This window comes from Marmota marmota, unplaced genomic scaffold, assembly GCF_001458135.2.
Source record: "Marmota marmota marmota unplaced genomic scaffold, marMar, whole genome shotgun sequence".
Classification (NCBI taxonomy): Eukaryota; Metazoa; Chordata; class Mammalia; order Rodentia; family Sciuridae; genus Marmota; species Marmota marmota.
The window spans coordinates 15,332,988-15,348,065 of NW_025999968.1; positions in this window are offsets into that span (position 1 = coordinate 15,332,988).

Consider the following 15,078-nt stretch of genomic DNA (forward strand, 5'->3'; position numbering starts at 1 on the left):
GGGGGGGGGGGGGGGAATAACGAAGACAATGTTTCTACAAGAAATTAATCAGTTCTATCTACCACAATGGATAGATCAATTAAATTGGGCACTGAAAATGACTACAAAGTATAGTCTTTTCAAGGTCATTGGATACCTTGAATAAAGTGGTATCAATGTTGTGCTAGGATCATAAACCTAACTAGAGGGTTGGCTTTAAAAATTAAGACAGAAAAATGAAAACAGGGAAACTGTGAAATGTATACAATTTTTTAAAAGATTTTTACAAGAAGGAAGAAAAAATAGACATGTATTGGATGGAAAAATGTGTCAAGTCTCAGAGGTTTGTAAGGCAATGGATGTGTTTACAACATAGTTCATTTAATACAATGGGACATTGAACATGTCATACTACGACATTTTGGAATAAAGGAAGGGCAGCAATGATCAACAGTGTTTGTGTTGCACAGTGGCAGTTGATTTCGTGGCAAAATTCAAAAAAGTTATTGAATATATGATGAATTATGTATTTCTAAGTTTGTTGACCTTTTCTCTGATGACAATAACTGTCAGTAATTTGCTATGTAGCAGTACTTTAAGAAAAAGAAACATGACCTGTTTCTTCAGGGTAAAGGTGACATTTTAACAATAAATTAAAAGGTAACTGCTTTTAGAAATTGTTTGCACTGAATAATTTCTTCCCAAGGGTGAACGTAGGCCCTTCTCTAACTGCCATTACACACATGGACAGTGGATATTAGCAAGAGTTGGCCAAAAACTTGTAGGTAACAATAAGACAATAAACACTCATAATTGCTGCATGTGATCTATCCCTGATCCCAGTGCTCAGTTTTTTACATCCTGGCTCCTAGGAACTCTAAAATACAGAGAGCTCTCCTCAGCTCATATACTTTCCATCAACAATATTCCAGGTCATTCCATAACTTAGAGACCTTCTGGGGCAAATTTACCACAGTCCCAAATAGAAAACATTTCTCCCTCAATCAGCTTCCAAACATCTTCCCTGACTCTAAGAAAAAAATTAAAGCTATTAATTTCATTCTCAGAATAAAACTAGGGAAATGCCTATTTACTACATCACAAGGCTATAGTATCATTCTAATACATATATATGGAAACTCAAGAAAAGTTTAGCAGTTGCACATTTTTTCAAAGTACCAGTTTCATTCAATCTCTTAATCTATAAAATAAATTATTTTAACTTGTTGAATGACTGTGCCCTGTCAAAAGATCCAAATTAAGTATTATTTGAAACAAGAATTTACTGGTAATAAATTTAAATTTTCTGGCACATCTGCTGACATAAAGTGCACAATTTTCTAAATCAATGTGTAATTAGAGCACTAAGTTATAAAATGTACTCAGACAGTTTAGGAATACAACCTACAAATTAAGCAAAAACCTTAAAGTCAGTCATATTTGGGGTAAGTTACTGGTCCCTTCATCTGTCTAATTATCAATTTCTTCATATTTGTAAATATAGAATAGGAATGTTATTTTAGCTTTCAGAATAAGATTTGCCACATAGTAAGTTCTTAGTAAATGTATCTATTATTGTTAATTTTGTTCTTATCACATGGTCTATTGTCCTCTTATCAACTCCCATTTTCTCCTAAGGAGATTCTAGCTGCAAATAAAGTGTGAGTTTTATTTTAAATTTGTGGACTTGGGGACTAATACAAACCTGGTTCTCCTTAATTCCATTCACTCTCAATTATTCCATTTCTGCAATATCATGTTTTTAAAAATTATGTTAGTTGCATCTCCAACATTATGTATCTTTTTGGATTGCTAAATGTGTTCCAACTCACATAAATATACCATTTATTCCAAATGCTTAAGAAAATGTGATAATCTCAGAAGACAAACCTTAATTTTCATGGGACACACAGCTTTATTCCCAAGAGTTTCTACACTCCTTTGAGAAGCAGTAACCTCTATCATAAAGCATACTCATTTTCACAATGAATTAAATTTCTATGTTTTGTCACACAATTACCTTGCTGACCTCATATTGATATCATTAATTTATCACGTCAATAAAGGCCCTTTTAAAAATATGTCATATTCATGGGTCTCAAGGGTCAGGATATGGGGGTTTGTTGCTTCAGAGTCACTATTCTATTCATATTTGAGGGGACATAGTGAGATGGCCTGCATTATTTATCTGGTTCTTGGAGGGTTGCAGAACATTTTTAAATTTTGCAGACAATAGTCATGGAAAGACAAAGCCATCACTAAATGTATTTTGACTTGACTGATGGATAATTATAATAAAAATAAATTTTAATAGAAATATTAAAATATTCTAAATGTCAGAATAATAGAAACTTATATAATACAAAACAAGTTTTAGACATAAGTGTATATAATAATAATAAAGTAGACAGAGAGACAGATAAGGTGCAGAGACAGGGAAGGTGACAGAGTGGCTCTTTGTTATAAATAAGTGTGGCTGCTTGGACAAAGATGCATGATGGCTTGATTAGGTTTCCATACAAGTTGTGTAGATTAAGGAGCAGAAGATGCCTTCAATGGGTGTTTTGTGGCTTTTATTTATTTGTTCTTTTAGGGGGGGCTTTTTTTGGTTAAAAATATCAATAAATGTACTTGATTAATAATTAGCCCCAATACCTGAAATACTTGGTACATTTCACTATTTGAGGAGGAGAACCATGTCTGTTTTGCCTTGACAAATAGTGAGGCAGTAATCCTCTTTAGAAAGTCTCTAAAATATGCAAAAAAAAAAAAAAATGAGCTGAGTCTGGAGGGGAGGAGGACAGACTATAGTTTGAAAGGCAAAATAGATATCTTAGTATACTAGGTATGTTCAATGTTTTCCTGGGTGTCCTAGGAGGAAAATTGGAAATAAATGAACATGTTTCCATTATTTATCTGAAAGCCAGGACTTCAACTTTTGTGGAGTTTATATGTATCAGAAATAATTAATCAGCTATATGTAAAATAAGGACATAGAATACCAACAGAGACAGACCAGTAGTAAGTGAAAGCAATAAAAGAACAATGAGATTCTGTTGGGAATTAACTGCTCTAATCCCTCCCTCCCAGTCACTGCAGATGTAAAGAGGAAAAAAAAAAAAAAACTGACTTTCTTACCAGTATCTGAGTCTGCTAATTAACAACATAATCCGAGCCTAATGTTCATTGCTCCAGTAATGGCTTTCCTACATTAACTCTCAATATAAGCAAGCAAGCATGAGATATAGAAACATCCAAAGACATTTCTAAGGTTTTAGGACGTGGGAACTGAAAGTATACTGCTATTGGTGAATTTAAAAGAAAATCAAACAAGCAAAGATCTCCAGTCCACAGGCAGAAAGTTATAGAAGGTAAAAGAGGTAGTGAGTGATTTTGTTTATAGACTTGACTGGTTGACTAAGATGCAATTATAGGACCTGTTTCCAGTTATTTCTTTGTAAAAATGATTGGTGTATGCCACATAAGGATACATTCTAATAGACTGATGTCCTTATGATGTAGAAGAATGATAGTGTGGAATGGCAACATAATTTAACATGGGGAGTATAAGACATGGTCACCATTAGCTACAGTATTTCTTATGACACAGGGTAGTTTGAATGACTTCTCATTCTAGATAAGCAGTGCTAAAGGTAAATGGAGCGGCAGCTTGTAGTGTCATCATGGGTCCAACTGAGCTAATTAATTAGTCTGCATTTGGGCATTAGCAATATCTGGGTAAAGTGCTATGGAGCTGGGAAGACAGAGCCAGCTCTTTGAAGAAAGCCACAACTAGACAATAGATAACTTACTGATTACAGTTCAATGAGCAAAAGATAATTTGATTTTTCTTGAAAAAAGAAAAAGAAAAAATGTGTGAAAAGCTATCAGTCGATGTCATCCTTAGAGCCATTTTGCTGAAATGTTTAAGCTTGTTATATAGCAAATGGCATAATTTATTATGAAATGCTCACATAGTAGTGAATCAATTAAGCAGTCAGGCTAATTCTTCTCCTCAGATACAATGGTTCCCGAGGTTAGAGGCACATTGTAATTTCCAGGAAAAATTGAAACTCTAGATGCCTGGATCTTACCCTAGGAATTCTGACTTAATTAGTGTGGGCTAATGTCTGTCTCTTGGGATTTCTTAAAACGCTCCTAAGGTATTTCTAATATGTAGCCAAGGTTGAGAACAAGAGTTCTATTGGATTCTGACATCCAACCAAATGAATGGTAGCCAACTCTGACTACATATTAAAATCAATTAAGGAGATTCAAAATCAAAATCAGCTTTTGATCAGATTAAGGCCCACTTATTGAAAGCATGCAAGCTTAAAAATAGTTTATTAAAAACAATTCATCATAATTTTAAAAATAACAAGTTACTGACGTGCACCAAGAACCCCTTTAGCAATAATCAAACAAAAGAAAGATTTGTTCATTATCAAGAAATGTAGATATATTGGAAAAAGTTTAGGGTTATAGAAAATTTATACTTTCTTAGTATATTGAATATTATTATATGCTGAACTCTACCCTTTGCACATGAACTATTCCCTTGGAAGAAGTACATGAATAAAAATTAAAAAAAAAAACTATTTGAAAGACTGCATTAAGATCAAGTGTTTTGTGGACAATTGTGAATCAGGAAAATATGAAATGTTAGCAAAGTGTAGGAAGCATAAAGAGATCTGACTTTTTCATGAACTTGTCCTGCAACTATGGGAAAGTTACTTGATTTTACATCTAAAAATTGAGAAAATAATGTTTGCCCAAACTGTCACATGACATATAGCAACTAATTTAATCAATAAAATAGTGGTTATTAAAGTGCTTTGAATCAAGTCAAGATTTGCAAATATATTTTCATGATTAATGTGAAAATGATGAAAAATCAAACCAAAAGTCTGCTGCTGTTCACTGCTGAGAAATATATGTCAAATAGAAAAAAAAATGTTGCTTAATTATGTTGTTCTGTGCTTTTAAAACAATTTTATAACTTGTTTATTTACTAAGATTAGCATATGTTTAATGTTGATTACAGAGTATACTTAAATAATTTTCTAGCAGTATGATGGATGGGACTTCACTCACTATAATCATATTAGTTGTAAATTAATTCATAGATAATTATTAAATTTATTATGTAAATTGTTATATATCAAGAACTAGGAATATATAGATAAGGTGCAGTTTCTGATTTTCAGGTATCATTGTCTAGTAGTTTTATAATATAAATAGAGCTTTAGACCCCTATATCTATCTCTTCATCCACAGGTGCACATATATACATCTATCTAAGCATCTATCATCTACAATTATTAAATATGAAAATTTAGATATTCTTATGAATTAAAGGGCTAAGGAGCTGAATGGGGTAAACTTATTCTTTTATCTGACCTTCATTGATTAAATAGCTTTCAAATGTGTTTTGTTTTGTAAATGAAATGTTCCACAAAAGCTCCTGTGTTAATGCAGGATAGTCAAAGTTGAAATGATTATGACAGCTGCAACTTAATTAGAGATTAATCTATTTGAGGGATCACTGATTTGAAAGGATGACTATACTGGGTGGTACCTACAGGAAAGTAGGATGTGGCTGGGGGAAATGTGTCACTGGGTAGATATGCACTTGGGGATTTTATCTTGTACTTCTGATTCTTCCCTCTAACTCTGCTTCCTGACTACCCTGGGGTAAACAGTTTTCCTGTGCTCTGCCTGTGAGTAATGATGTTCTGCCTGAACTTGGCCCCCAAACAATGGAGTTGGCCAACCATGTACTGAGACCTCTGAAACTATGAGCCCCAAATAAACCTCTCCTCCTCTAAGTTGTTCTTGTCAAGTATTTTGTTCAGTGATGAAAAGCTGACTAACACAAAACTGTTTTGAAAAAGAAATGGGATTTTGACAGGAAGAAGTGCCTCTTAGGATAAAGAATAAGAGAACTTATTGTTTGGATTCATCTGAGAATCTTTCAGTTGGGCTGCTTCTTCAGTGTCATGATCCTAATATCTCCTTCAACAAATGAATTGTCCAGATGTTTAAGTCAGTTCTACATATTGTCTGAACTTTTTATTGTTATCATGATATTTGACTAAAACTCTATCATATCTTGTGGGTCAAATGTTTTGGTAATATGTATCTAATTTGACCTTGAATAATCAACTCTGCCCTTTGTGAAATATTTTTTACCACTGAAGTGGAAGGATTTTACATCTAAAAATTGAGAAAATAATTTTTGCCCAAACTGTCATATGACAGATAGCAACTAATTTAATCAAAAATAGTGGTTATTAAAGTGTCTAAGAGAAAGTATCTGAACATAATGTCTTCTGAAATGATAGTTCATTACTATGAACACATGGAGTGATATATTTCAATATATTAACTTTCTTTTTTTCTTTTTTTGGGGGGCTGGTGGGTACCAGGGAATGAACTCAGGAACACTCAACCACTGAGCCACATACCCAGCCTATTTTATATTTTATTTAGAGATAGGGTCTTACTAAGTTGCTTAGCATCTGAGACTGGTTTTTGCTGAGACTGATTTTGAACTCGCAATCCTCCTGCCTCAGCACCTTGAGCTGCTAGGATTACAGGTGTGTGCCACTATGCCCAGCTCAATTTATTAACTTTAAAAGAGAATGATTACCACTCTTCTGCTGATTACGAGTAAAGGATTTAATGAGTTTTCAAGAATTCTTAAAATTTAGCCAAGAGACTCTGATACATCTACAAAATATATGCTCACTTGATTTCAATGGAAAAAGGTGTTTTCTCCTTGAAAGAAATTCTTGCTTTTGAAGAGACCTTGGTATTTTATCAATGTGCAGTTTCCTTGTATTCTTATGAGGCTACATTTCCATATCCTGTAGATTATATATATAAAAAGTCATTAGAAATAAACAAGATAGAATTAAATTAAAGAGATAAAAATATAGGAAAATCTTAACTGCAATAATTTATCTACTTAAACATGAAATAGACAAAAAACTGTGAAATGCTGTTGAGACATATCCTTTTATTATTAATAAAGAGTATATTATTCTATGGATATTTTTTACATCTAAGTAGAAATGATGAAACAGAGAAAATAGATCTTTTCAATACAAAAGATATAAATTATACCTCAGATAACATTCATAGATTACGGTTCTCTTTGTTAATTTGTTTCTTCTAATTTATGAAATACTTGAACTGTCTAAAAAGTTATAGAGTAAAATGCAACATTCCTTTTTTGTAATATTTCCAAATTTAACCTCAATCTCTGATTAAAATTTTTCAGGATTTCTTTATTTCTTTATTTCTGACACCACTTCCATTCATCATTTTCTAGTAGTGCATTTTTTAAAACTTATTTTATTTCCTTGTGTATCACTGTTGAATCATAACATGAAATGCCAATGGCATCCAAGTTCCAGTAGCAGGAGCAGCAGCCTCATGGTCTAGTGCCCAGTGGTTAGAACAGAGGTCCCCCACTTACCTGCTTCTTTGATTGACAGGGCTGTGATCCTGGATACCTACTCTCATCCATGCTCATGTTCTGAGCTTATTTATTGTCCAAAAATTCTATAGGATACCTAATATTGTTTCAACACCTAACTTTTCCTTTGCTTAAATCATCCATGGTGACTTGTGTTTTAAATAAGATCTATATTTATCATTATATGTTAACATATTTTTTAATTTTATTTTTTAGTTGTAGTTGGACACAATATCTTTATGTAATTTATTTGTTTATATGTGGTGTTGAGGATTGAACCCAGGGCCTCAAATGCGCTAAGCAAGCACTCTGCTTCTGAGCCACAACCTCAGCCCCATATGTTAGCATATTTTAAAAAGTATGTATAAATAATTTTGAGATTTCTCCAAAAATATTTTTAAATTAGTTGACCTTTTCATTTCTAACAGTCTGAACAAATCTTGTTCTACAGAAGGATTCTGTTTAAACTTCTCAAACAGTGAAAAAAGAAATTCATCATCAAGTCTTTATAATAGTTCACTTGGGATATAATAATACAAATTTGAGAGAAAGATTACAAAACATAGAAGAATTGATATCATTTTGAGGATATGAAGAAAAATATAGACAAAATTATAAAGAAATATCAACCAAGAAGAGAGAAAATTAACAAGAGGATGCAGATCATGCAAGCCAAGAATACAGAAAACTTTAAGACTGAGAAAGGGATCATAAGTAATAATTCCAGGACATTAAAAGAATGTAAGGTGTTGGAATAAAGCATAGCATTTAATGACAAGCATCTTTTATTGCCTTCAAGAGAGGATATTAAAAATAAACGTGGGAAAAAAGTCAGATTGCAAAGTTCACAAGGAAAATATTGTATGAAAGTAATCTAAAAAACAATCCTGCTATTATAAATATGATAAATGTGAAAGTATGTCAAAGAGTCATATCTAATCCATGTTCTATCATTTACATGTGACATTGGGCAAATCAATCTACACTTAATGCTCTTAATTAACTTATCAATGCAATTTGAAAATTAAATTTACTAAAAAATGAAGCTGTTATGCTTTCAATGAATACTAATCTGTTCCTCTTTAAATGGAGAGAATAATAAGACTTTTGACAAAGAATAATATCTATGTAAATATATGTATAAAATTATCATTTACATATAATTATATGTGTGTGTGTGTAGTCAGATTGGGAAAAACTATAATGAGGAACATACACAATGAAGAAGAAATGAATAAAATAGAAGAGAATAGGATGTATGGAAATTCAGGGAGCAAGGTGGTCTGTGTAAAATTTTGTAGTAGTCAAAACTGAACTAATAGCTCTGTAGAGAAAAAAGAAATTGTTTGTTTGATTTTTAATAGTACAGAGAGAACAAACACTATTTGGTAAGGACAAAGAATGTGTGAAGTGAAAATATAGTAAATTTAAGTAGGTTCATATTACATAGCTTCTGTCTTGGAAAACTTTTTAAAATAATGACAATTATTCTGAAATAATGGGGAAGGAATTGGGTGAATTAAAATACTGGACACTTTTGCATTTGATGATGTAAAGGATGAGAGAATAATGAAGTCAGAAGTGTTCTAAAGAAGATTTTACAATGTTGTAGTAGAATCAATTATCTTCTAAATAATTTTAAGTATCAAGTATCTTTTAGTAGTGTGGACTCATCCATATTCATGATACAATATTATAGCAATAGAAAAAAAATGGAAATGCTAATAAATGTTTACTACTTACAGGATGTATTTTGGACATTAATTTATTTCATATACCTATTTTTAATTTTAGGCACAGTGAAAATTTTATTCTTCTGCAATTGGTATATGGAATATATTTGTAAACTTCCACACACCAATGAGAAAAATACAAATGATCCTACAGAAAAATGAACAAGAATATGAATGGGTAGTTAACAAAAACTTATTAGATGATTCATTTCTTTAGTTATGAAAAGAAAATCAAACTAAAGCCACAGTAAGATAGCATTTCACATCCAGCAGAAGGTTGACAATTGGTAAATCTGAGAACATTGATTATAGGCAGGTGAAGCTAGCTGGAGGAGGTGGATCATTGGAAGCATGTCCTTGCGAATTATATGTTGTTGCCCTGTCTCCATTTTGTTTTTGTTTTTTTTTTTTCGTTTTGGTTTCTAGCTGTCATTAACTGAGCAACTTTCCCCTGATTGCCCTTTGGTCATGATGCTCCAACTCATCTCAGGCACAGGGCCATGGAACTGGCTGAGACCATGAAATGAACATCTAAAACTATGAAACAAAATAAACTTCTCCTTCTCTAAGTTGTTCTTGTCTGGTACATTTTTGTCATAGTGACAAAAAGCTGAGTAACATGATCCTTATCTCTTTGTCTTCTTATTTCTCCTTTGTTTCCTTTCCCTATCTTTTCCTTTTTCTGACACATATCTATTTTTATTAATAAATTTTATTTTAATTTTGAAGAAGAATACTTTTTCTTCTTATTTTATTAGTTGGAAGACTGCCTGTAAATAATAAAAAGTGAAGAGGAACAGACTTTTCAATTTGTTTTACTCTTGTCTTTACTGTGCATTTTGATTAGTTTGTATATTTTTCACGTTTTGTTTCCTTTGTTTCTTATTCATAGCCTTTCAATTAAGATTTCAGAAAAAAGTTTCTTCAGCTACTTTATTAAATCACACATACAAAAGCATATTCTCAGCTACTAGATTGGAATGTTTCTTTTACAGCACTTCCTAAACCAGGTATATAAATAAAAGGAAACAGGTGTTGAAATATTTAGTTCCATTTCATGCTCAACCCTTCAATCATGGAATAATTCTGCTTGATTAAGGAAGAAGATAAAAGGCAGATGAATGCAAACTCTCTTTGTTACACTTGTGTCTTTTAAATTAGCAGGCTTAAAGAAGGCATTCATTGCCCACTGCTCAGGAATGTGTTTGCTCTGTATTTGTTCTTCAGATGTGGCCACACAAATCTTCAAATTCCACAAGACCCTGGAAGCTTTTGAATTCAACATATTTGGTTAGAATATGTGATTTCATTGAATGGCTGATTCTACAATGTCTTAGAGAAGCTCTGTGGAAGAAAGGTTGCCTAAATAAAGTTGGAACTCAGGATGAAAGTGGCTTAAATGATTCTTCAGTTACCCATTTCAGAAAGAAATTTTGGAGTCAATAATTCTATAAGTTTTGCATTATTTTGCACATTTTTCCATGTGCTTGTGCTTCCAATAATTATTTTCATTTGACAAATGGCAATTTGATGGACTAAAGTATATACTAAAGTATATAACCTTTTTATGTATAATACAGTTGTCAGTCCTTCCTATTTTGTAATTTGTTATGATGATTTATCAGATGAGTACATTCTGAAGTCATAAAGTTCAAGTCATATTATCATTTTTATTAAAATTTTCAAAATTTTTAAAAAATTGGGTTTTTAATTATTTTGTTAGTGTATTTGCCTTTAATACAGTATTATTGTTTTGATATGAGGTCTTCCTCCAAAAGCTCATGTGAGACAAAGTAAGAATTTTCAGAGGTGAAATGATTAATATATGAGAAGTGTAAAGTAATCCCCTCATATGGATTAACTGGGCATAACTGTAAGTAGGTAGTGGATGGATAAAGGAAATAGCTCACAAGGGGATGACATTGCCTTTGGGATTTATATTTTGTCCCCGCTGAATGGAGTTTTCTTTGTTTCCTTGTTTCCATGTCCTAAGCTGGTTTCCTTTGCCATGCCTTCTATCATGATGTTCTAATTCCTTCCTCTTAGGCTCAGAGCTATGGAGTCAGCTAACCATGGACTAAACTTCTGAAACCATAGCCAAAATAAACTTTTCCTCCTCTAGGTTGTTCTTCTCAAAGTATTTTGTTCACAGAAGCCCAAAAGCTAACTAAAACACAAATTGGTACCAGGAGTCATTGCTGTGATTAACCAGATCATGTGATTCAGAAGCCTTTGGAACTGGATTCCAAGAGGAGAATTTTAAAGGGTTTAGAGATTCAACCTGGAAAACCTTTAGAATATTCTCATAGGAGCTCAGTGGGTTATTCTGATGGAAACTTAGATGTACAGAATGCTGATCAGACTGAACAATAAGGACTGGGCTCATGAATTTTTCAGAGGAGGTCAGTATTGGAATTGATACTAGAGGCCATTCATGTTATTTTCTGTCAAATAAGTTGTTTATATTTTGTCCATTACCTGAAACATTTTGTGAGAGTGAATTTACAGATAATATAATAATTAACCTGAAAGAGGAAATTTCAAGACATCACAACATTCAGAAGGTGGCATGGCTATTGCTGGCAAATTTTAGCCAAGTTTGCTATGATACTCAGGAGCAGGAAGCATAGCAGAAGATTTGACAAACTTGCAATTTGTCCAAAAAGTATGAGTTAAACTAGGGCTGAGGAAGTTATGATTGTTAAAGACATTGTAGCCACTAAAGAAATGCTGGAGTGCTTTGAACAGAGACAGTAGGAAAGATGATTTGAGGGAATCTCAGGAATTGGCAAGACCATACCCATCTCAGGCTCAGCTCTATAACATAACAATTCCTTTAAATATAGAGCACTGAGGTTCTCTGCTTACATAGAGGGGCCTAGGAAGTTGTTTCATGATGCTCAGCTGCCCAAGCACTCCAGACTGCTGCAGCTAAGGTTGCAAGAGATTTGATTACTGCTCAAATGGTGGCAGAACTTAGCATCAACCATGTGTAACTGGTTCTGCAGGAACACAGGAAGCTGGAGTTGGTGGGTCATATGGACGTCCATCAGAGTTTAAAAGGAAGTTCTGGAAGGCAGTTGAAGTGTGGAAAGGCCAGAGTCCCTGGGGGCTTCCCCTGAAAAGGTAATGCATGGTGATATGAGAAGGAAGCTGCTGTTGCAATGGAGACCCTCAAGATTAAGAAATGCCACTAATAAGAGAATATCTACCAAATAAAAGTATGGGAATAGCATAGAAATAAGCCAAGAGAGAGGCATCTGAACTGCAACCAGTGAGGCTATAGAGATGGAGCAAATCCTTTGGAAATAATAGCATGATGCCAAGTGCCTCAGATGCTATACCTGGAGATACAGGTCTTTTTTGCCCTATTGGATTTTGGACTTGCTTTGGTCCCATTCCTCTTTCTATATTCTTTTACTCCCTTTTAAAATAGAAATCTTTACTTTGTGCCATTATATATTGGATATATATAACTTGCTTCTGATCTTTATTCTCATAGCTAGGAGTTTGCCTTCAGTTTCAGATGAGATGTTTTGGATTTAAAATTTTGAATACTTTTAAGGCTATGGGGACTCTTGACATAGACTAAATGTATTTTGCTTTATGAGTTGGGCATGTGCTTTGGAAAAGAAGGAGCAGAATATTATGTCATAGATTTGAGGTATCCCCCAAAGCTCATGGGAGAGACAATGTAAACATTTATAAGGGTGAAATAATTAGTATATGATAGGTATAACCTAATGATAAGGATTAACTTGGTGGTAACTGTAGGCAGATAGGGTATGGCTAGAGGAAGTAAGCCACTGAAGGCATGCCTTTGGGGTTTATATTTTGTTACTGGTGAATGGAGTTCTCTCTGTTTCCAGCTTGCATGTCCTTAGCTGCTTCCATCTGAAATGTCCTTATATCATCATGTTCTATTTTACTTCAGGCCCAGGGATATGGAGTCAACCTAACATGTACTAAATTTCTAAACACCATGAGGAAAAATAAACATTTCCTCCTCTAGCTTGTTTTATAAGATGTTTTAGTCACATAAAAAAAAAAAAAGAAAAAAAGATTAAAACATATAGAACTTTCATAAACACTATTTAGGAATTTAAATCTTAATATTTAAAGTCAATAAAACTTGATTTTGTTTTCATGAATATTTGTAAATTGCTCATGTATCATTTATTGAATAGGTTTTATGCTTACTTAATATTTACTAATAAATGTCCTCCTTCTCATAAGTAGCATGCATATTTATAATAGAATCAGCTATTATGTTGACTTTTCTAACATTTTGTTTTAAGCTAGTAGCAAATAATCTATATACAGGACATCTTTATATTTCAATTTTTATCAACTTGGAGAATTATTTTACTCTGTATTATTTTTATTTTTTAGTATTTTTAGTGTAGGCTTTTATTTTCTTGCTAAGCTATATTATTGTGAACAAGTTGTTCTTCTCCTTATTTCCACTTAACCCCAAGAAGAAATAAATTCTGGGGTTTTCATAAGATACTGGAGTAATACCTTTCCTTCTGGGATCATAATAAAATTATAGCTTTACTGGATATACCCAGGAAGTAGTTTATAAGCAAAACTGATAGTACTATGATAAGTAAACTGGACATGATAAAAGAATAGCTGTAATCTAGTATTTGTATGCTAATTTCTTGATTAATAAATTTACATGATGTTTTGTAAATTTGGCTTAAAACAAAATGGCAGGACAGAAATATATTAAACATTTTCAGTTTTCTTTTTTTTCTTTCTGTCTAATTAATTAATTTGGTTTTACCAAGCTTTATTTTTAATTTTATAGGAAGATGGTTATATGATTTCAGATAGTATGTCTCTTATATCACCTTCATAACAATGCTAGAGTCTACACAGTAATCTGATAACTTTTCCACTAACTTTACCTCTAATTGCTAGTGGCTTTAGGGATATGAACGGTTCATATCCTCACAAATTTGACTGATTCTATTGTTATGAAATCTTTTCTTCATATCTTTCCTGTTAAAATCAATATTCTGAAGATTAGACAGGCTGTATCTGGTATAGATATCTTTAATTATTTTATATACATCAATGTATATAAGAGAAACTAAGAAAATGTACTAGATCTACATGATTCTTAGATAAGAAAACTTTTCAGATTATATTTTAGTACTGGGGGGCAAAATAAATGTAATTATTATAAAAAGGAGCAATTAAAATATATATTGCAAATAAAATTGCCTTGAATGATTTGTGGAATTCATTAAAAATATAAATGTATGGAGTTAACTTATTTTCTAATTAAACATTCACTTTTGTTCATTCACTTTAAATTCCTGGACTTCAAGGGTCATTTGTACCTCCAGGCTGTCAGGTCATCCAGAAATTAACACAAATCATTTTTGCAACTTTTATCTTACATCTAAGTCTCTGAGACATTTTTTACACTTAAATATATCAAACTAATTACAAGTCAAGTCATAATATATCAGATAAAACATGTCATAAAATTCAATATAGCTCCTTCCAATGTGTTAAGTGAAATCGGTTCCATTTTCTGGTTGAAGCCATCTATTCCATGTAAGAAGAGGAATATTATAAGAACCAGACTTTGGGTGAGGGAATGTGCACAAGTTGGGATGTGTATATGCATTTATTTATGGCAACTGTGGACAGTTCATTCATCTGACATATTTTGCAGCTGTATATTCTGAACCTCATAGCAGTTTCTTGCTCTGAGATTAGGAGTAAATTTCTAACCAGTAACACATAATCATACACATTCCAAGAGGTAGAATTGTTTGTTTTCCCATCCTGTCAGGTTAGATTTCTTGGTCAACACGAAAGAGTCTAAATGTTTCTTGAAGCTATAAAACAATTGAAACTTCTAAC